Below are 22,696 nucleotides of genomic sequence, written 5' to 3' on the forward strand. Positions count from 1 at the left end.
CTGGAGCTGTTTATTGTGCACTGCTTGATATTACTGGATTATGCTTTGCTAGTTTCTTCTTGATAGATGTATCTGGAGCTGTTTACTATGCACTGCTTGATATCCATGTGCTTTGCTAGTTTCTTTGTGATAGATGTATCTGGAGCTGTTTACTATGCAGTGCTTGATATTCATGGATTATGCTTTGCTTGTTTCTTCTTGATAGATGTATCTGGAGCTGTTTACTATGCAGTGCTTGATATTCATGGATTAGGCTTTGCTTGTTTCTTCTTGATAGATGTATCTGGAGCTGTTTACTATGCAGTGCTTGATATTCATGGATTAGGCTTTGCTTGTTTCTTATTGATATACAAAACTGTTGCTGTTTACTGTGCACTGCTTGATATTCGTGGATTCTGCTTTGCTTGTTTCTTCTTCATAGATGTATCTGGAGCTGTTTACTATGCACTCCTTAATATCCATGGATTATACTTTGCTTATTTCTTCTTGATAGATGTATCTGGAGATGTTTACTATGCACTTCTTGATATTCATGGATTATGCTTTGATAATTTATTTTTGATAGATGGATCTGGAGCTGTTTATTATGCACTACTTGATATTCATGGATTATGCTTTGCTTGTTTCTTCTTGGTAGATGTATTTGGAGCTGTTTACTGTACACTGCTTGATATCCATGGATTATGCTTTGCTTGTTTCTTCTTGATAGATGTATCTGGAGCTGTTTACTGTGCACTGCTTGATATTCATGTATGACACTTTGCTTCTTTCATCTTGATAGATGTATCTAGAGCTGTTTACTATGCACTACTTGATACTCATAAATTATATTTTGCTTGTTTCTTCTTGATAGATGTATCTGAAACTGTCTACTATGCCCTGCTTGATATTTATGGCTTATACTTTGCTTGTTTCTTCTTGATAGATGCATCTGGAGCCATTTACTGTGCACTTCTTGATATTCATGGATTATGCTTTGATTATTTCTTTTTGATAGATGTATCTAGAGCTGTTTATTGAACTGCAGTGGTGGTGCTGCGGTAGCGTTGTCGCCTCATAGCAAGACATTGTCCCATTTGATTCTCAGCTAGAGCGTCTTCTGTCTGGAGGCATATGTGAATGGGGCATTCCTTCATTAAAGGTTGTACGTCAGGGCTGGTAACCCGGTACGTAAAAATCCACTACCAATCATTAGTGGACCAGAGTTCCGCTGTAGCCACCCCTAACTGGTTAAAGCCGAAAGACACAAACAAACATCTAGAGCTGTTTACTATGCACTGCTTGATATTCATGGATTATGCTTTGCTTGTTTCTTCTTGTTAGATGGATCTGGAACTGTTTACTATGCACTGCTTGATATTTGTGGATTATGCTTTGCTTGTTTCCTCTTGTTAGATGTATCTGGAGCTGTTTACTATGCACTGCTTGATATTTGTGGATTATGTTTTGCTTGTTTCCTCTTGTTAGATGTATCTGGAGATGTTTAGTATGCACTGCTTGATATTTGTGGATTATGCTTTGATTGTTTCTTCTTGATAGATGTATCTGGAGCTGTTTACTATGCACTTCTTGATATTCATGGATTATGCTTTGCTTGTTTCTTCTTGGTAGATGTATCTTGAGCTGTTTACTATGCACTGATTGATATTCATGGATTATGCTTTGCTTGTTTCTCCTTGATAGATTTATCTGGAGCTGTTTATTATGCACTGCTTGATATTTGTGGATTATGTTTTGCTTGTTTCCTCTTGTTAGATGTATCTGGAGCTGTTTACTATGCACTGCTTGATATTTGTGGATTATGTTTTGCTTGTTTCTTCTTGATAGATGCATCTGGAGATGTTTACTATGCACTGCTTGATATTCATCGATTATACATTGCTTGTTTTTTCTTGATAGATGTATCTGGAGCTGTTTACTATGCACTGCTTGATATTTGTGGATTATGTTTTGCTTGTTTCTTCTTGATAGATGCATCTGGAGCTGTTTACTATGCACTGCTTGATATTCATCGATTATACGTTGCTTGTTTTTTCTTGATAGATGTTATCTGGAGCTGTTTACTGTGCACTGCTTGATATTCATGGATTATGCTTTGCTTGTTTCTTCTAGACAGATGTTTCTGGAGCTGTTTATTGTGCACTGCTTGATATTACTGGATTATGCTTTGCTAGTTTCTTCTTGATAGATGTATCTGGAGCTGTTTACTATGCACTGCTTGATATCCATGTGCTTTGCTAGTTTCTTTGTGATAGATGTATCTGGAGCTGTTTACTATGCAGTGCTTGATATTCATGGATTATGCTTTGCTTGTTTCTTCTTGATAGATGTATCTGGAGCTGTTTACTATGCAGTGCTTGATATTCATGGATTAGGCTTTGCTTGTTTCTTCTTGATAGATGTATCTGGAGCTGTTTACTATGCAGTGCTTGATATTCATGGATTAGGCTTTGCTTGTTTCTTATTGATATACAAAACTGTTGCTGTTTACTGTGCACTGCTTGATATTCGTGGATTCTGCTTTGCTTGTTTCTTCTTCATAGATGTATCTGGAGCTGTTTACTATGCACTCCTTAATATCCATGGATTATACTTTGCTTATTTCTTCTTGATAGATGTATCTGGAGCTGTTTACTATGCACTTCTTGATATTCATGGATTATGCTTTGATAATTTATTTTTGATAGATGGATCTGGAGCTGTTTATTATGCACTACTTGATATTCATGGATTATGCTTTGCTTGTTTCTTCTTGGTAGATGTATTTGCAGCTGTTTACTGTACACTGCTTGATATCCATGGATTATGCTTTGCTTGTTTCTTCTTGATAGATGTATCTGGAGCTGTTTACTGTGCACTGCTTGATATTCATGTATGACACTTTGCTTCTTTCATCTTGATAGATGTATCTAGAGCTGTTTACTATGCACTACTTGATACTCATAAATTATATTTTGCTTGTTTCTTCTTGATAGATGTATCTGAAACTGTCTACTATGCCCTGCTTGATATTTATGGCTTATACTTTGCTTGTTTCTTCTTGATAGATGCATCTGGAGCCATTTACTGTGCACTTCTTGATATTCATGGATTATGCTTTGATTATTTCTTTTTGATAGATGTATCTAGAGCTGTTTATTGAACTGCAGTGGTGGTGCTGTGGTAGCGTTGTCGCCTCATAGCAAGACATTGTCCCATTTGATTCTCAGCTAGAGCGTCTTCTGTCTGGAGGCATATGTGAATGGGGCATTCCTTCATTAAAGGTTGTACGTCAGGGCTGGTAACCCGGTACGTAAAAATCCACTACCAATCATTAGTGGACCAGAGTTCCGCTGTAGCCACCCCTAACTGGTTAAAGCCGAAAGACACAAACAAACATCTAGAGCTGTTTACTATGCACTGCTTGATATTCATGGATTATGCTTTGCTTGTTTCTTCTTGTTAGATGGATCTGGAACTGTTTACTATGCACTGCTTGATATTTGTGGATTATGCTTTGCTTGTTTCCTCTTGTTAGATGTATCTGGAGCTGTTTAGTATGCACTGCTTGATATTTGTGGATTATGCTTTGCTTGTTTCTTCTTGATAGATGTATCTGGAGCTGTTTACTATGCACTGCTTGATATTCATGGATTATGCTTTGCTTGTTTCTTCTTGATAGATGTATCTGGAGCTGTTTACTATGAACTGCTTGATATTTATGGATTATGCTTTGCTTGTTTCTTCTTGGTAGATGTATCTTGAGCTGTTTACTATGCACTGATTGATATTCATGTATTATGCTTTGCTTGTTTCTTCTTGATAGATGTATCTGGAGCTGTTTACTATGAACTGATTGATATTTATGGATTATGCTTTGCTTGTTTCTTCTTGGTAGATGTATCTTGAGCTGTTTACTATGCACTGCTTGATATTCATGGGTTATGCTTTGCTTGTTTCTTCTTGATAGATGTTTCTGGAGCTGTTTACTATGCACTGCTTGATATTCATGGATTATGCTTTGCTTGTTTCTTCTTGATAGATGTATCTGGAGCTGTTTACTATGAACTGCTTGATATTTATGGATTATGCTTTGCTTTTTTCTTCTTGGTAGATGTATCTTGAGCTGTTTACTATGCACTGATTGATATTCATGGATTATGCTTTGCTTGTTTCTTCTTGATAGATGTATCTGGAGCTGTTTACTATGAACTGCTTGATATTCACGGATTATACATTGCTTGTTTCTTCTTGATAGATGTATCTGGAGCTGTTTACTGTGCACTGCTTGATGTTCATATATTACATTAGCGGACTGGAGTTCTGCTGTGGTGACCCCTAACTGGGAAAAGCCGAAAGACACAAACAAACAATGCTTTGCTTGTTTCTTATTGATAGATGTATCTGGAGCTGTTTACTGTACACTGTTTTTAATTCATGGATTATGCTTTGCTTGTTTCTTCTTGAGAGATGTATCTGGAGCTGTTTACAGTACACTGGTTGATATTCATGGATTATGCTTTGCTTGTTTCTTCTTGATAGATGAATCTGGAGCTGTTTACTATGCACTGCTTGATATTCATGGATTATGCTTTGCTTGTTTCTTCTTGGTAGATGTATCTTGAGCTGTTTACTATGCACTGATTGATATTCATGGATTATGCTTTGCTTGTTTCTCCTTGATAGATTTATCTGGAGCTGTTTATTATGCACTGCTTGATATTTGTGGATTATGTTTTGCTTGTTTCCTCTTGTTAGATGTATCTGGAGCTGTTTACTATGCACTGCTTGATATTTGTGGATTATGTTTTGCTTGTTTCTTCTTGATAGATGCATCTGGAGCTGTTTACTATGCACTGCTTGATATTCATCGATTATACATTGCTTGTTTTTTCTTGATAGATGTATCTGGAGCTGTTTACTATGCACTGCTTGATATTTGTGGATTATGTTTTGCTTGTTTCTTCTTGATAGATGCATCTGGAGCTGTTTACTATGCACTGCTTGATATTCATCGATTATACGTTGCTTGTTTTTTCTTGATAGATGTTATCTGGAGCTGTTTACTGTGCACTGCTTGATATTCATGGATTATGCTTTGCTTTTTTCTTCTTGATAGACGTATCTGGAGTTGTTTACTGTGCACTTCTTGATATTCATGGATTATGTTTTGATTGTTTCTTCTTGATAGATGTATCTGGAGCTGTTTACTGTTCACTGCTTGATATTTGTGGATTATGCTTTGCTTGTTTCTTCTTGATAGATGCATCTGGAGCTGTTTACTATGCACTGCTTGTTATTCATGGATTACACTTTGCTTGTTTCTTCTTGATGGATGTATCTGGAGCTGTTTTCTATTCACTGATTGATATTTGTGGATTATGCTTTGCTTGTTTCTTCTTGATAGATGTCTCTGGAGCTGTTTCCTATGCACTGCTTGATATTCATTGATTATACATTGCTTGTTTCTTCTTGATAGAAGTATCTGGAGCTGTTTACTATACACTGCTTGATATTCATGGATTAAGCTTTGCTTGTTTCTTCTTGATAGATGTATCTGGAGCTGTTTACTATGCACTGCTTGATATTCACGGATTAAGCTTTGCTTGTTTCTTCTTGATAGATGTATCTGGAGCTGTTTACTATGCACTGCTTAATATTCATGGATTACACTTTGCTTGTTTCTTCTTGATAGATGTATCTGGAACTGTTTACTATGAACTGCTTTATATTTATGGATTATGCTTTGCTTGTTTCTTCTCGGTAGATGTATCTGGAGCTGTTTACTATGCACTGCTTGATATTCATGGATTATGCTTTGCTTATTTCTTCTTGATAGATGTATCTGGAGCTGTTTACAATGCACTGCTTGATATTCATGGATTGCGCTTTGCTTCTTTCTTCTTGATAGATGTATCTGGAGCTGTTTACTATGCACTGCTTGATATTCATTGATTATACATTGCTTGTTTCTTCTTGATAGAAGTATCTGGAGCTGTTTACTATACACTGCTTGATATTCACGGATTAAGCTTTGCTTGTTTCTTCTTGATAGATGTATCTGGAGCTGTTTACTATGAACTGCTTGATATTTATGGATTATGCTTTGCTTGTTTCTTCTTGGTAGATGTATCTTGAGCTGTTTACTATGCACTGCTTGATATTCATGGATTATGCTTTGCTTGTTTCTTCTTGATAGATGTTTCTGGAGCTGTTTACTATGAACTGCTTGGTATTCATGGATTATGCTTTGCTTGTTTCCTCTTGTTAGATGTATCTGGAGCTGTTTAGTATGCACTGCTTGATATTTGTGGATTATGCTTTGCTTGTTTCTTCTTGATAGATGTATCTGGAGCTGTTTACTATGCACTGCTTGATATTCATGTATTATGCTTTGCTTGTTTCTTCTTGATAGATGTATCTGGAGCTGTTTACTATGAACTGCTTGATATTTATGGATTATGCTTTGCTTGTTTCTTCTTGGTAGATGTATCTTGAGCTGTTTACTATGCACTGATTGATATTCATGTATTATGCTTTGCTTGTTTCTTCTTGATAGATGTATCTGGAGCTGTTTACTATGAACTGATTGATATTTATGGATTATGCTTTGCTTGTTTCTTCTTGGTAGATGTATCTTGAGCTGTTTACTATGCACTGCTTGATATTCATGGATTATGCTTTGCTTGTTTCTTCTTGATAGATGTTTCTGGAGCTGTTTACTATGCACTGCTTGATATTCATGGATTATGCTTTGCTTGTTTCTTCTTGATAGATGTATCTGGAGCTGTTTACTATGAACTGCTTGATATTTATGGATTATGCTTTGCTTGTTTCTTCTTGGTAGATGTATCTTGAGCTGTTTACTATGCACTGATTGATATTCATGGATTATGCTTTGCTTGTTTCTTCTTGATAGATGTATCTGGAGCTGTTTACTATGCACTGCTTGATATTCACGGATTATACATTGCTTGTTTCTTCTTGATAGATGTATCTGGAGCTGTTTCCTATGCACTGCTTGATATTCATATATTACATTAGTGGACTGGAGTTCTGCTGTGGTGACCCCTAACTGGGAAAAGCCGAAAGACACAAACAAACAATGCTTTGCTTGTTTCTTATTGATAGATGTATCTGGAGCTGTTTACTGTACACTGTTTTTAATTCATGGATTATGCTTTGCTTGTTTCTTCTTGAGAGATGTATCTGGAGCTGTTTACAGTACACTGGTTGATATTCATGGATTATGCTTTGCTTGTTTCTTCTTGATAGATGAATCTGGAGCTGTTTACTATGCACTGCTTGATATTCATGGATTATGCTTTGCTTGTTTCTTCTTGATAGATGTATCTGGAGCTGTTTACTGTGCACTGCTTGATATTCATGGATTATGCTTTGCTTCTTTCTTCTTGATAGATGTTTCTGGAGCAGTTTACTATGCACTGCTTGATATTCATGGATTATGCTTTGCTTTTTTCTTCTTGATAGATGTATCTGGAGCTGTTTACTATGAACTGCTTCATTTTTATGGATTATGCTTTGCTTGTTTCTTCTTGGTAGATGTATCTTGAGCTGTTTACTATGCGCTGATTGATATTCATGGATTATGCTTTGCTTTTTTCTTCTTGATAGATGTATCTGGAGCTGTTTACTATGCACTGCTTGATATTCATGGATTATGCTTTGCTTGTTTTTTCTTGATATATGTATCTGGAGCTGTTTACTATGCACTGCTTGATATTTATGGATTATGCTTTGCTTGTTTCTTCATGAGATATGTATCTGGAGCTGTTTACTATGCACTGCTTTGTATTCATGGATTATGCTTTGATTGTTTCTTCTTGATAGATGTATCTGGAGCTGTTTACTATGCACTGCTTGATATTCATGGATTATGCTTTGCTTGTTTCTTCTTGATAGATGCATCTGGAGCTGTTTACTATGCACTGCTTGATATTTATGGATTATGCTTTGCTTAGGTTCATAGGTTCATACTAGGCTATCTGCCCTAGGGCATTTATAAGCCTAGCCAGAGTGTGTATGGCTTTCGCCACCCATATTAAATTAATTTTGCTATGCCCTTTTTCAAGGTTAGTATACTGTGCCTCTGTCTAACAGTGACACAGAAGTGATACCCAGGGTAAACCTACGATCTCCCATCTACTCATCAAGATTCCTCTTGAAGAGAGTCAATGAGGGACTCTGCCTAACCTGGACTTGGATTTTATTCCAGAGTGAAGGGAGCTTCTGGGTTATGAATCTGTCCCTCCAGCATGTGCTATTTATTTCAGTGCTGAGGTTCAAGTCCCTCGAGCGAGTAGCTCGATGGGATTTGGATTTTCTGAGGTGCAGCATGTCCATTAATTCCGGGTTGGGCATGGCTTTATACGTCAGGCACAGATTGCCTCTGAGCAGGTGGTATGCCACTGAGTAGAGCTGGAGTTTCTTTAACCAGGCAGCATACAGCATCTGTTTGAGCCCCTTGATCCTCTTGGTGAGGTACTTTTGGGGTCTTTCCAGTGGCTGCAGGTGTCTGGTAAGGTACATCCCAAAAGGGGCATTGTACTCAATTATGGGCCTGATGAGGGATGAGTAAAGAGGCACGATGACCTCCCCTGATCTAGATGTGAATCTCTTCATGATTAGGTGGGCTATATAAAATGTTTTTCTAACCACTTTGGCCATGTGGTTGTCAAATGAGAGATTGCTATCAACTTGGGTCCCCAGGTCCCTAATTACGTCTTCTGTACTTAATGGATTACCACCTATGTGGTAATTTGTGGGCACTTTGTTTTTGCCAAAGGGGACTATACACTTTTGGCATTTAGCTTGAGGCCATGGCTCTGGCACCAGTTGTCTGTTTCTATGAGGCCCTTTTGGAGGATGTTTGTGTCAGCTGGAGAGTCGATTATGGTGCCCAGTTTGCAGTCATCTGCGAACTTGGTCAGCCACAGTCCTTCCATGTTGGCCTGTACCTCCAAGAAATATATACCGAACAAGAGAGGTCCCAGGACTGAGCCTTGTGGGACGCCACTTGTAACTGGTTTGGAGTCTGACATGGCTCCAGCTATTCTAACCATGTGGGTTCTGTCCTTGAGCCAGTTTGCAACCCATCTAGTGACATGGGGGTTTATATTTAAGCTGGTGAGCTTATCTATAATGCCCGAGTGGGGTATTGTATCAAAGGCTTTTCCGAGGTCCAGGTAGGCTGTGTGGACCACCTTCCCCTTGTCAATGGCCTTGGTGACTGTTTCAAAGAAATTGACCAGGTTCAAGAGGCAGGATCTGCCCTCAACAAAGCCGAACTGGGTAGGATCCAGTGTCTGCAGGTCCCCAATACCTTTATTTATAAGGTCTATGATGATCCTTTCCATAGCTTTGTAGACCAAGCTAGTGAGACTTATGGGGCGATAGTTTCCAGGATCCGTTGAGGCACCACCTTTGTGGAGAGGGACCACTGTTCTTTCTTCTTGATAGATGTATCTTGAGCTGTTTACTATGCACTGCTTGAGATTTGTGGATTATGCTTTGCTTGTTTTTTTTTTTTTTTTGATACATGTACCTGGAACTGTTTACTGTGCACTGCTTGATATAAATGGATTATACCTTGCTTGTTTGTTCTTGACAGATGTATCTGGAGCTGTTTACTATGCACTGCTTGATATTCATGGATTATGCTTTGCCGGTTTCTTCTTGACATTCATCATAGGGCACTCCATTATAAGAGGTACTGATGTCCTCTAACCAGGCTGACCAAGGAGAAGATAGTGGTTCATCATACAGGACTCCATTACAAGAAGTACTGATGTCCCTTTAACCAGGCTGAACAAGGAGAAGACAATGGTTAATCATAGGGGGCTCCATTATAAGAGGTACTGATGTCCCTCTAACCAGACTGAGCAAGGAGAGGATAATGGTTCATGATAGGGACTCCATTATAAGAGGTAGTGATGTCCCTCTAACCAGGCTGAACAAGGAGAATATAATGGTTCTACATAGGGGACTCCATGTAAAAAAGTACTGATGTCCCTCTAACCAGGCTGAACAAGGAGAAGATAATGGTTCATCATAGGGGGACTCCATTATAAGAGGTACTGATGTCCCTCTAACTAGGCTGAACAAGGAGAAGGTAATGGTTCATCATAGGGGACTCCATTATAACAGGTACTGATGGCCCTCTAACCAGGTTGAACAAAGAGAAGATAATAATTCATCATAGGGGACTCCATTATAAGATGTACTGATGTCCCTCTAACCAGGATGAACAAGGAGAATATAATATTTTTACATAGGGGACTCCATGTAAAGAAGTACTGATGTCCCTCTAACCAGGCTGAACAAGGAGAAGATAATGGTTCATCATAGGGGACTCCATTATAAGAGGTACTGATGTCCCTCTAACTAGGCTGAACAAGGAGAAGGTAATGGTTCATCATTGGGGACTCCATTATAAGATGTACTGATGTCCCTCTAACCAGGCTAAACATGAAAAAGATAATGGTTCATAATTGGGGACTCCATTATAAGATGTACTGATGTCCCTCTAACCAGGCTAACCAAGGAGAAGATAATGGTTCATCATAGGGGACTCCATTATAAGAGGTACTGATGTCCCTGTAACCAGGCTAAACATGAAAAAGATAATGGTTCATAATTGGGGACTCCATTATAAGATGTACTGATGTCCCTCTAACCAGGCTAACCAAGGAGAAGATAATGGTTCATCATAGGGGACTCCATTATAAGAGGTACTGATGTCCCTGTAACCAGGCTGAACAAGGAGAAGGTAATGGTTCATCATAGGGGTCTCCATTATAAGAGGTACTGATGTCCCTCTAACCAGGCTGAACAAGGAGAAGATAACAGTTCATCATAGGGGACTCCACCATAAGAAGTACAGATGTCTGTCTAACCAGGCTGAACAAGGAACAGATAATGGTTCATCATAGGGGACTCCATTATAAGAGGTACTGATGTCCCTCTAACCAGGCTGAACAAGGAGAAGATAATGGTTCATCATAGGGGACTCCATTATAAGAGGTACAGATGTCCCTCTAACCAGGCTTAACAAGGAGAAGATAAAGGTTCATCATAGGGGACTCCATTATAAGAGGTACTGATGTCCCTCTAACCAGGCTGAACAAGGAGAAGATAATGGTTCATCATAGGGGACTCCATTATAAGAGGTACTGATGTCCCTCTAACCAGGCTGAACAAGGAGATGATAATGGTTCATCATAGGGGACTCCATTATAAGAAGTACTGATGTCCCTCTAACCAGGCTGAACAAGGAGAAGATAGTAGTACATCATAGGGGACTCCATTATAAGAGGTACAGATGTCCCTCTAACCAGGCTGAACAAGGAGAAGATATTGATTCATCATGGGGGACTCCATTATAAGAGAAACAGATGTCCCACTAACCAGGCTGAACAAGGAGAGGATAATAGTTCATCATAGGGGACTCCATTACAAGAGGTACTGATGTCCCTCTAACCAGGCTTAACAAGGAGAAGATAAAGGTTCATCATAGGGGACTCCATTATAAGAGGTACTGATGTCCCTCTAACCAGGCTGAACAAGGAGAAGATAAAGGTTCATCATAGGGGACTCCATTATAAGAGGTACTGATGTCCCTCTAACCAGGCTGAACAAGGAGATGATAATGGTTCATCATAGGGGACTCCATTATAAGAAGTACTGATGTCCCTCTAACCAGGCTGAACAAGGAGAAGATAGTAGTACATCATAGGGGACTCAATTATAAGAGCTACTGATGTCCCTCTAACCAGGCTGAACAAGGAGAAGATATTGATTCATCATGGGGGACTCCATTATAAGAGAAACAGATGTCCCACTAACCAGGCTGAACAAGAAGAGGATAATGGTTCATCATAGGGGACTCCATTATAAGAGGCACTGATGTCACTCTAACCAGGCTGAACAAGGAGAAGATAATGGTTCATCATAGGGGACTCCATTATAAGAGGTACTGATGTCCCTCTAACCAGGCTGAACAAGGAGAAGATAATGGTTCATCATAGGGGACTCCATTATAAGAGGTACTGATGTCCCTCTAACCAGGCTGAACAAGAAGAAGATAATGTTTCATCATAGGGGACTCCATTATAAGAAGTACTGATGTCCCTCTAACCATGCTGAACAAGGAGAAGATAATGGTTCATCATAGGGGACTCAATTATAAGAGGTACTGATGTCCCTCTAACCAGGCTGAACATGGAAAAGATAATGGTTCATGATAGGGTACTCCATTATAAGAGGTACTGATGTCCTTCTAACCAGGCCGAACAAGGAGAAGATAATGGTTCATCATAGGGGACTCCATTATAAGAGGTACAGATGTCCCTCTAACCAGGCTGAACAAGGAGAAGATAATGGTTCATCATAGGGGACTCCATTATAAGAGGTACTGATGTCCCTCTAACCAGGCTGAACAAGGAGAAGATAATGGTTCATCATAGGGGACTCCATTATAAGAGGTACTGATGTCCCTCTAACCAGGCTGAACAAGGAGAAGATAATGGTTCATCATAGGGGACTCCATTATAAGAGGTACGTATGTCCCTCTAACCAGGATGAACAAGGATAAAATAACAATTCATCATAGGGGACTCCATTACAAGAGGTACTGATGTCCCACTAACCAGACTGAACAAGGAGAAGATAATGGTTCATCATAGGGGACTCTATTATAAGTGGTACAGATGTCCCTCTAACTGGCTGAACAATGAAAAAATAATGGTTCATCACAGGGGACTCTTCTATAAGAGGTACGGATGTCCCCCTAACCAGGCTGAACAAGGAGAACATAATGGTTTCTCGTAGGGGACACCATTATAAGAGGTACTGATGTCGCTCAAACCAGGCTGAACAATGAGAGGGTAATGGTTCATCATATGGGACTCCATTATAAGAGGTTCAGATGTCCCTCTAACTAGGCTGAACAAGGAGAAGATAATGGTTCATCATAGGGGACTCCATTAGAAGAGGTACTGATGTCCATCTAACTAGGTTGAACAAGGAGAAGATAATGGTTCATCATAAAGAACTCCATTATACGAGGTACTGATGCCCCTCTAACCAGGCTGAATAAGGAACAGATAATGGTTCATTGTAGGGGACTCCATTATAAGAGGTTCTGGTGTCCCTCTAGACAGACTGAATAAGGAGAAGATAATGTTTCATCATAGGGGACTCCATTATAAGAGGTACTTATGTCCCTCTAATCAGGCTGAACAAGGAGAAGATAATGGTTCATCATAGGGGACTCCATTATAAGAGGTACTGATGTCCCTCAAACCAGGCTGAACAATGAGAAGAAAATGGTTCATCATAGGGGACTCCATTGTAAAAGGTACTGATGTCCCTCTAACCAGGCTGAAGAAGGAGAAGATAATGGTTCATATAGGGGACTCCATTAGAGGAGGTACTGATGTCCCTCTAACCAGGCTGAACAAGGAGAAGATAATGGTTCATCATAGGGGACTCCATTATAAGAGGTTCTGATGTCTCTCTAAAAAGGCTGAACAAGGATAAGATAATGGTACATCATAGGGGACTCCATTATAAGAGGTACTGATGTCCCTCTAACCAGGCTGAATAAGAAGCAGATAAAGGTTCATCATAGGGGATGCCATTATAAGTGGTACTAATGTCCCTCTAACCAGGCTGAAGAAGGAGAAGATAATGGTTCATCATAGGGGATAACATTAAAAGAAGTACTGATGTCCCTCTAACAGGCTGAACAAGGAGAAGATAATGGTTCATCATAGGGGGCCTCCATTATAAGAGGTACTCATGTCCCTCTAACCTGGCTGAACAAGTAGAAGATAATGGTTCATCATAGGGACTCCATTATAAGAGGTACTGATGTCCCTCTAACCAGGCTGAACATGGAGAAGATAATGGCTCATCATAAGGGACTCCATTATAAGAAGTACTGATGTCCCTCTAACCAGGCTGAACAAAGAGAAGATAATGGTTCATCATAGTCGACTCCAATATAAGAGGCACAGATGTCCCTCCAACCAGGTTAAACAAGGAGAAGATAATGGTTCATCATAGGGGACTCCATTATAAGAAGTACTGATGTCCCTCTAACCAGGCTGAACAAGATGAAGATAAAAGTTCATCATAGGGGACTCCATTATAAGAGGTACTGATGTCCCTCTAACCAGGCCGAACAAGGAGAAGATAATGGTTCATCTTAGGAGACTCCATTATAGGAGGTACTGATGTCCCTCTAACAGGCTGAACAATGAGAAGATAATGGTTCATAATAGGGGGCTCCATTATAAGAGGTACTGATGTCCCTCTAACCAGGCTGAACAAGGAGAAGATAATGGTTCATCATAGGGGCTCCATTATTAGAGGTACTGATGTCCCCTCTAACCAGGCTGAACAAGTAGAAGATAATGGTTCCTCATTGGGAACTCCATCATAAGAAGTACAGATGTCCCTCTAACTAGGCTGAACAAGGAGAAGATAATGGTTCATCCATGGGGACTCTATTATAAGATGTACTGATGTCCCTCTAAGCAGGCTGAAAAAGGAGAAGATATTGGTTCATCAAATGGGACTCCATTATAAGAGGTTCAGATATCCCTCTAACCAGGCCGGACAAGGAGAAGATAATGGTTCATTATAGGGGACTCCATTATAAGAAATACAGATGTCACTCTAACCAAGATGAACAAGGAGAAGATAATGGTTCATCATAGGAGGACTCCATTATAAGATGTACTGATGTCCCTCTAACCAGGCTGAACAAGGAGAAGATAATGGTTCATCATAGGGGACTCCATTATAAGAGGTACTGATGCCCCTCTAACCAGGCTGAACAAGGAAAAGATACTGGTTCATCACAGGGGACTCCATTAGAAGAGGTACTGATGTCCATCTAACTAGGCTGAACAAGGAGAAGATAATGCTTCATCATAGGGGACTCCATTATAAGAGGTACTGATGTTCCTCTAACCAGGCTGAAAAAGGAAAACATAATGGTTCATCATAGGGGAATCCATTATAAGACGTTCTGATGTCCCTCTAGATGGACTGAATAAGGAAAAGATAATGTTTCGTCATAGGAGACTCCATTTTTAGAGGTACTGATGTCCCTCTAACCAGGCTGAACAAGGAGAAGATAATGGTTCATCATAGGGGTCTCCATTATAAAAGGTACTGATGTCCCCCTAACCAGGCTGAACAAGGGGATGATAATGGTTCATCATAGGGGACTTCATTATAAGAGGTACTGATTTCCCGGTAACCAAGCTGAACAAGGAGAAGATAATGGTCCATCATACGGGACTCCATTATAAGACATACTGGTGTCCCTCTAACCAGGCTGAACAAGGAGAAGATAATGGTTCATCATAGGGGATTCCATTATAAGAGGTACTGATGCCCCTCTAACCAGGCTGAACATGGAGAAGATCCCTTAGAACCACATGCTCGAGGGACTTGAACCTCAGCACAGAAATAAATAGAACTTGCTGGAGGGACAGATTCATAACCCAAAGGCTCCCTTCACTTTGGAATAGAATCCCGGTCCATGTTAGGCAGAGCACCTCACTGACTCTCTTCAAGAGGAATCCTGATGAGTGGATGGGAGATCGCAGGTTTACCCCGGTGATTACTTCTGTGTCACTACTAGACAGAGGCACAGTAAACTAACCTTAAAAAAGGGCACAGCAAACGCAAATCTAAGGGTGGTGAAACCCAAACACACTTGGGCTAGGCTTATAAATGCCCCAGGGCAGACAGCCTAGTATGAACCTATGAACCTATTATGGCTCATCATAGGGGACTCAATTATAAAAGGTACTGATGTCCCTCTAACCAGGCTGAACAAGGAGAAGATAATGGTTCATCATAGGGGGACTCCAATATAAGAGGTACTGATGTCCCTCTAACTAGGCTGAACAAGGAGAAGGTAATGGTTCATCATATGGGACTTCATTATAAGAGGTACAGATGTCCCTCTAACCAGGCTGAACAAGGAAAAGATAAAGGTTCATCATAAGGGACTCCATTATAAGAGGTACAGATGTCTCTCTAACCGGGCCGAACAAGGGGAAGATCATGATTCATCATAGGAGACTCCATTATAAGAAGTACTGATGTCCCTTTAATCAGGCTGAACAAGGAGAAGATAATGGTTCAGCAAAGGGGGCTCAATTATAAGAGGTACTGATGTCCCTCTAACCAGGCTGAACAAGGAGAAGATATTGGTTCATCAAAGGGGACTCCATTATAAGAGGTACTGATGTCCCTCTAACCATGCTGACCAAGGAGAAGATAATGGTTCGTCATAGGGGACTCCATTATAAAAGGTACTGATGTCCTTTTAAACAGGCTGAACAAGGAGAAGATAGTGATTCATCACAGGGGAATCCAGTATAAGAGGTACAGATATCCCTCTAACCAGGCTGAACAAGGGGAAGACAAGGGTTCATCATAGGGGACTCCATTATAAGAGGTACAGATGTCCCTCTAACCAGGATGAACAAGGATAAGATAATGGTTCATCATAGAGGAGTCTATTAGGTTCATAGGTTCATACTAGGCTATCTGCCCTGGGGCAATTATAAGCCTAGCCCGATTTTGTTTGGCTTACGCCACCCCTTGATCTGAGTATACTGTGCCCTTTTTAAGGTTTATAGGTTCATAGATTCATACTAGGCTATCTGCCCGGGTTAGAGGGATATCAGTACCTTTTATAATGGAGTCCCCTATGATGAACCATTAGTGGACTATATTATAAGAGGTACTGATGTCCCTCTAACCAGGCTGAAAAGGAGAAGATATTGGTTCATTATAGGGGAATCCATTATAAGAGGTACAGATATCCCTCTAACCAGGCTGAACAAGGAGAAGATAATAGTTCATCATAGGGGGACTCCATTATAAGAGGTACTGATGTCCCTCTAACTAGGCTGTACAAGGAAAAGATACTGTTTCATCACAGGGGACTCCATTAGAAGAGGTACTGATGTCCCTCTAACTAGGCTGTACAAGGAAAAGATACTGTTTCATCACAGGGGACTCCATTAGAAGAGGTACTGCTGTCCATCTAACCAGGCTGAACAAGGTGTAGATAATAGTTCATCATAGGGGACTCCATTATAAGAGGTACTGATGTCCCTCTAACCAAGCTGAACAAGGTGAAGACAATGGTTCGTCATAGGGGACTCCATAGTAAAAGGTAGTGATGTCCCTCTAACCAGGCTGAACAAGGAGAAGATAGTGATTTATCACAGGGGAATCCAGTATAAGAGGTACAGATGTCCCTCTAACCAGGCTGAACAAGGGGAAGATAATGGTTCATCATAGGGGACTCCATTATAAAAGGTACAGATGTCCCTCTAACCAGGCTGAACAAGGGGAAGATAATGGTTCATCATAGGGGACTCCATTAGGTTCATAGGTTCATACTAGGCTATCTGCCCTGGGGCAATTATAAGCCTAGCCCGATTTTGTTTGGCTTACGCCACCCCTTGATTTGAGTATACTGTCCCCTTTTTAAGGTTTATAGGTTCATAGGTTCATACTAGGCTATCTGCCCTGGTTAGAGGGATATCAGTACCTTTTATAATGGAGTCCCCTATGATGAACCATTATCTTCTCCTTGTTCAGCCTGGTTAGGACATCAGTACCTCGTATAATGGAGTCCTGTATGATGATGCATTATCTTCTCATTGTTCAGCCTGGTTAGAGGGACATTGGTGTCTCTTATAATGGAGTCCCTATGATGAACCATTATCTTAACCTTGTTCAGCAAGATTAGAGAGACATCAGTATCTCTTATAATGGAGTCCCCTATGATGAACCATTATCTTCTCCTTGCTCAGTCTGGTTAGAGGGACATCATTACCTCTTATAATGGAGTCAACTATGATGAACCATTATATTCTCCTTTCAGCCTGGTTAGATGGACATCAGTACCTCTTATAATGGAGTTCTTATGATGAACCATTACCTTCTCCTTGTTCAGCCTGGTTAGAGGGACATCAGTACCTCTTATAATGGAGTCCCCTATGATGAACCATTATCTTCTCCTTGTTCAGCCTGGTTAGGACATCAGTACCTCGTATAATGGAGTCCTCCTATGATGAACCATTAGTGGACTATATTATAAGAGGTACTGATGTCCCTCTAACCAGGCTGAACAAGGAGAAGATAATAGTTCATCATAGGGGAATCCATTATAAGAGGTACTGATGTCCCTCTAACCATGCTGAACAAGGGGAAGATAATGGTTCATCATAGGGGACTCCATTATAAGAGGTACTGATGTCCCTCTAACCAGGCTGAACAAGGAGAAGATAATGGTTCATCATAGGAGACTCCATTATAAGAGGTACAGATGTCCCTCTATCCCGGCTGAACAAGGAGAAGATATTGGTTCATTATAGGGGACTTCATTATAAGAGGTACAGATATCCCTCTAACCAGGCCGAACAAGAAGACTATAATGGTTCATCATAGGGGACTCCATTATAAGAGGGACTGATGTCCTTCTAACCAGGCTGAAAAGGAGAAGATATTGGTTCATTATAGGGGAATCCATTATAAGAGGTACAGATATCCCTCTAACCAGGCTGAACAAGGAGAAGATAATGGTTCATCATAGGGGGACTCCATTATAAGAGGTACTGATGTCCCTCTAACTAGGCTGTACAAGGAAAAGATACTGTTTCATCACAGGGGACTCCATTAGAAGAGGTACTGATGTCCCTCTAACTAGGCTGTACAAGGAAAAGATACTGTTTCATCACAGGGGACTCCATTAGAAGAGGTACTGCTGTCCATCTAACCAGGCTGAACAAGGTGTAGATAATAGTTCATCATAGGGGACTCCATTATAAGAGGTACTGATGTCCCTCTAACCAGGCTGAACAAGGTGAAGACAATGGTTCGTCATAGGGGACTCCATAGTAAAAGGTACTGATGTCCCTCTAACCAGGCTGAACAAGGAGAAGATAGTGATTTATCACAGGGGAATCCAGTATAAGAGGTACAGATGTCCCTCTAACCAGGCTGAACAAGGGGAAGATAATGGTTCATCATAGGGGACTCCATTATAAAAGGCACAGATGTCCCTCTAACCAGGCTGAACAAGGGGAAGATAATGGTTCATCATATGGGACTCCATTAGGTTCATAGGTTCATACTAGGCTATCTGCCCTGGGGCAATTATAAGCCTAGCCCGATTTTGTTTGGCTTACGCCACCCCTTGATTTGAGTATACTGTCCCCTTTTTAAGGTGTATAGGTTCATAGGTTCATACTAGGCTATCTGCCCTGGTTAGAGGGATATCAGTACCTTTTATAATGGAGTCCCCTATGATGAACCATTACCTTCTCCTTGTTCAGCCTGGTTAGAGGGACATCAGTACCTCTTATAATGGAGTCCCCTATGATGAACCATTATCTTCTCCTTGTTCAGCCTGGTTAGGACATCAGTACCTCGTATAATGGAGTCCTCCTATGATGAACCATTAGGGGATTATATTATAAGAGGTACTGATGTCCCTCTAACCAGGCTGAACAAGGAGAAGATAATAGTTCATCATAGGGGAATCCATTATAAGAGGTACTGATGTCCCTCTTACCATGCTGAACAAGGGGAAGATAATGTTTCATCATAGGGGACTCCATTATAAGAGGTACTGATGTCCCTCTAACCAGGCTGAACAAGGAGAAGATAATGGTTCATCATAGGGGACTCCATTATAAGAGGTACAAATGTCCCTCTATCCGGGCTGAACAAGGAGAAAATATTGGTTCATTATAGGGGACTTCATTATAAGAGGTACAGATATCCCTCTAACCAGGCCGAACAAGAAGAATATAATGGTTCATCATAGGGGACTCCATTATAAGAGGGACTGATGTCCTTCTAACCAGGCTGAACAAGGAGAAGATAATAGTTCATCATAGGGGACTCCATTATAAGAGGTACTGATGTCCCTGTAACCAGGCTGAACTGGGAGAAGATAGTGAATAGTTTCTTATGTGGAGCCAGCATCTGCCAAATTATGCACACATTCAAGTTCTTAACTCACAGTTACCAGTATGATTCCATCATAGTCCATGTAGGTACAAATTACCTGAGATGTAACTCCCTTGCCTTTATGATGTGAGGTGTTATATTGCTGTCAGACTATTTAGAATGAGCCTAGCACCGAGGCTGAATCATTGATTTTTAACAATTGGCTGTGTTTCGATGTCATTTTAAGAGGAAACAATCTTTGTCAGCATATGAGAGGACATGGGTAACTGACCACATTACTTTCCCAGGGATGGTCTCACATGGGTAACTGACCACATTACTTTCCCAGGGATGGTCTCACATGGGTAACTGACCACATTACTTTCCCAGGGATGGTCTCACATGGGTAACTGACCACATTACTTTCTCAGGGATGGTCTCACATGGGTAACTGACCACATTACTTTCTCAGGGATGGTCTCACATGGGTAACTGACCACATTACTTTCCCAGGGATGGTCTCACATGGGTAACTGACCACATTACTTTCTCAGGGATGGTCTCACATGGGTAACTGACCACATTACTTTCTCAGGGATGGTCTCACATGGGTAACTGACCACATTACTTTCCCAGGGATGGTCTCACATGGGTAACTGACCACATTACTTTCCCAGGGATGGTCTCTTCTTGTCCCCTCTAAGATTTTGAACACTGACTAAACCTTTATACAGCCCCCAATAGAGCCTATTTTTTTAAGCAATGGCAAATTGACAAATATACTGATGTAGCAAAATTAAGTCAACAGAAGCTCAAGGTGTTACTGCTCCATGCCAGAAGCCTAAACAAAAGCTACACTCCTTCCAAACCACCCACCCTTACCCCTTAGAATATAGACATCTGTGCAGTTCCTCAGTCATGGTTTAAAGCCACAGACAGCACCCTGACAGTACAAGGTTTCAGTACCTTCCATACTTTTCACCACTCACTGCACAGATAGGGACTAAAGGCAGAGGTGTCTTGATATACATCATTAAACAAGCATACCTCTAGGGTGGTCAAACAGGATGATGCACATGCAAATGACCATAGATAAAATCCCTTACCATATCCTAGCCGGCTATAGGTCATCCGCCATGTGCCAAGAAACTCACAGCGCATACTTAAACCTATTGGTAATGCTCACTATTCAACCAAACACCTTAATCAAGGGGGACTTTAAATGCCCCTCTATAGACCAGGGATCCTATGTGGCTTCAATTCCTCAGAAACAGAGTTTGCTGGACTTCATAAATACAAACACCCTTGACTAGTTAGTGCATATACCCAGTAAAGGTTCCAAAATACTGGACTTTGTACTCACAAATATGGGAGAACACTGCAGCCCCCCCTTCCATGTCATCAAGGCAATGGATGAAGGTGAAACAGTGCATAGTCTACCTTGATCTTGCTAAGGAATTTGATACAATACTCCACTTGGGCATTGTTAACAAACTTATGGGATTAGGTATAAATCCCTATGTAATGCAATGGAAATCCATCTGGCAGATAGGACCCAAGAGGTTAAGATCAGTGAGATCACCTCTACAAAGAGGCAGGTCAACAACAGAGTCCTTTAGGGCTCCATGCTGGCTGGCTACTCTTTGGCATCTACTTCTCGAAAGTCAAAACCAATATCAAAGGCCTCTGGTTGAGCAGGTTCACAGATGATTGGAAATTGGGAGCAGTCATAGTAACCCCCCTACACAAACACCCTACAGGTAGGTCTAACACAGACAAATGACTTGAACTGCAGCTTACAACTCAATGCCAAGAAATGCATTGTAGTACCTTTAGCAAAATTGGTCACCCCAGGTAAATATATCATTAATAAAATACCCCTAAATGTGGATTCATTAGTCATTGTACTTTGCTGTGATTAAACATTTGCTGTGTGTTATCTTGGTGCATTTTTTACTTTTTATTTTTTACCTTTTACTCATATAGTTAGTCACCTATCCTTTGACCAATGTGAGACCAAGGTACTAAGAAAATCCTTCCATGTTGCTCAGCTTATAAGCAAGCACATGACACCCATGTCCAGGTAAGTCATCATACAACTGGACTCGGCCTTCAGCAGGCTCATCATAATCCATGTCCAGGTAAGTCATCATACCACTGGACTCGGCCTTCAGCGGGCTCATCATAGATCATAATGTCCCCTTTGGTACGTAACTGACTAGACACTTGCAGCAAGAATGTCTGTGAGGGTTCTTTCCAAAAAGAATACAGGGCATGAACACAACATCCTTTGTGGATGACCTGAAAGCCCTATCTCTACACTCTGTGTTCTACAGACTACTGGGAAGTGATCTATGCCTGACTTACAAGGCATTCTTGGACCCTGCACTGATGAACTTTTTGCACACCCGAGGTACCTGTTCAATGTTACCAGCATATCAGGCCTGTATGTTATGCACCCAAGATACCTGTTCAGTGCTATCAGCATATCAGGCCTGTACATTAGACACCCAAGGTACCTGTTTAATGTTACCAGCATATCAGGCCTGTATGTTAGACACCCAAGGTACCAGTTCAATGTTACCAGCATATCAGGCCTGTACATTAGACACCTAAGCTACCTGGTCAGTGTTATCAGCATATCAGGACTGTACGTTATACACCCGAGCTACCTGTTCAATGTTACCAGCATTTCAGC

The sequence above is a fragment of the Protopterus annectens genome, chromosome 2.part1 (genome assembly GCF_019279795.1).
Source record: "Protopterus annectens isolate FY-2018-M chromosome 2.part1, PAN1.0, whole genome shotgun sequence".
In the NCBI taxonomy this organism is placed as follows: Eukaryota; Metazoa; Chordata; order Ceratodontiformes; family Protopteridae; genus Protopterus; species Protopterus annectens.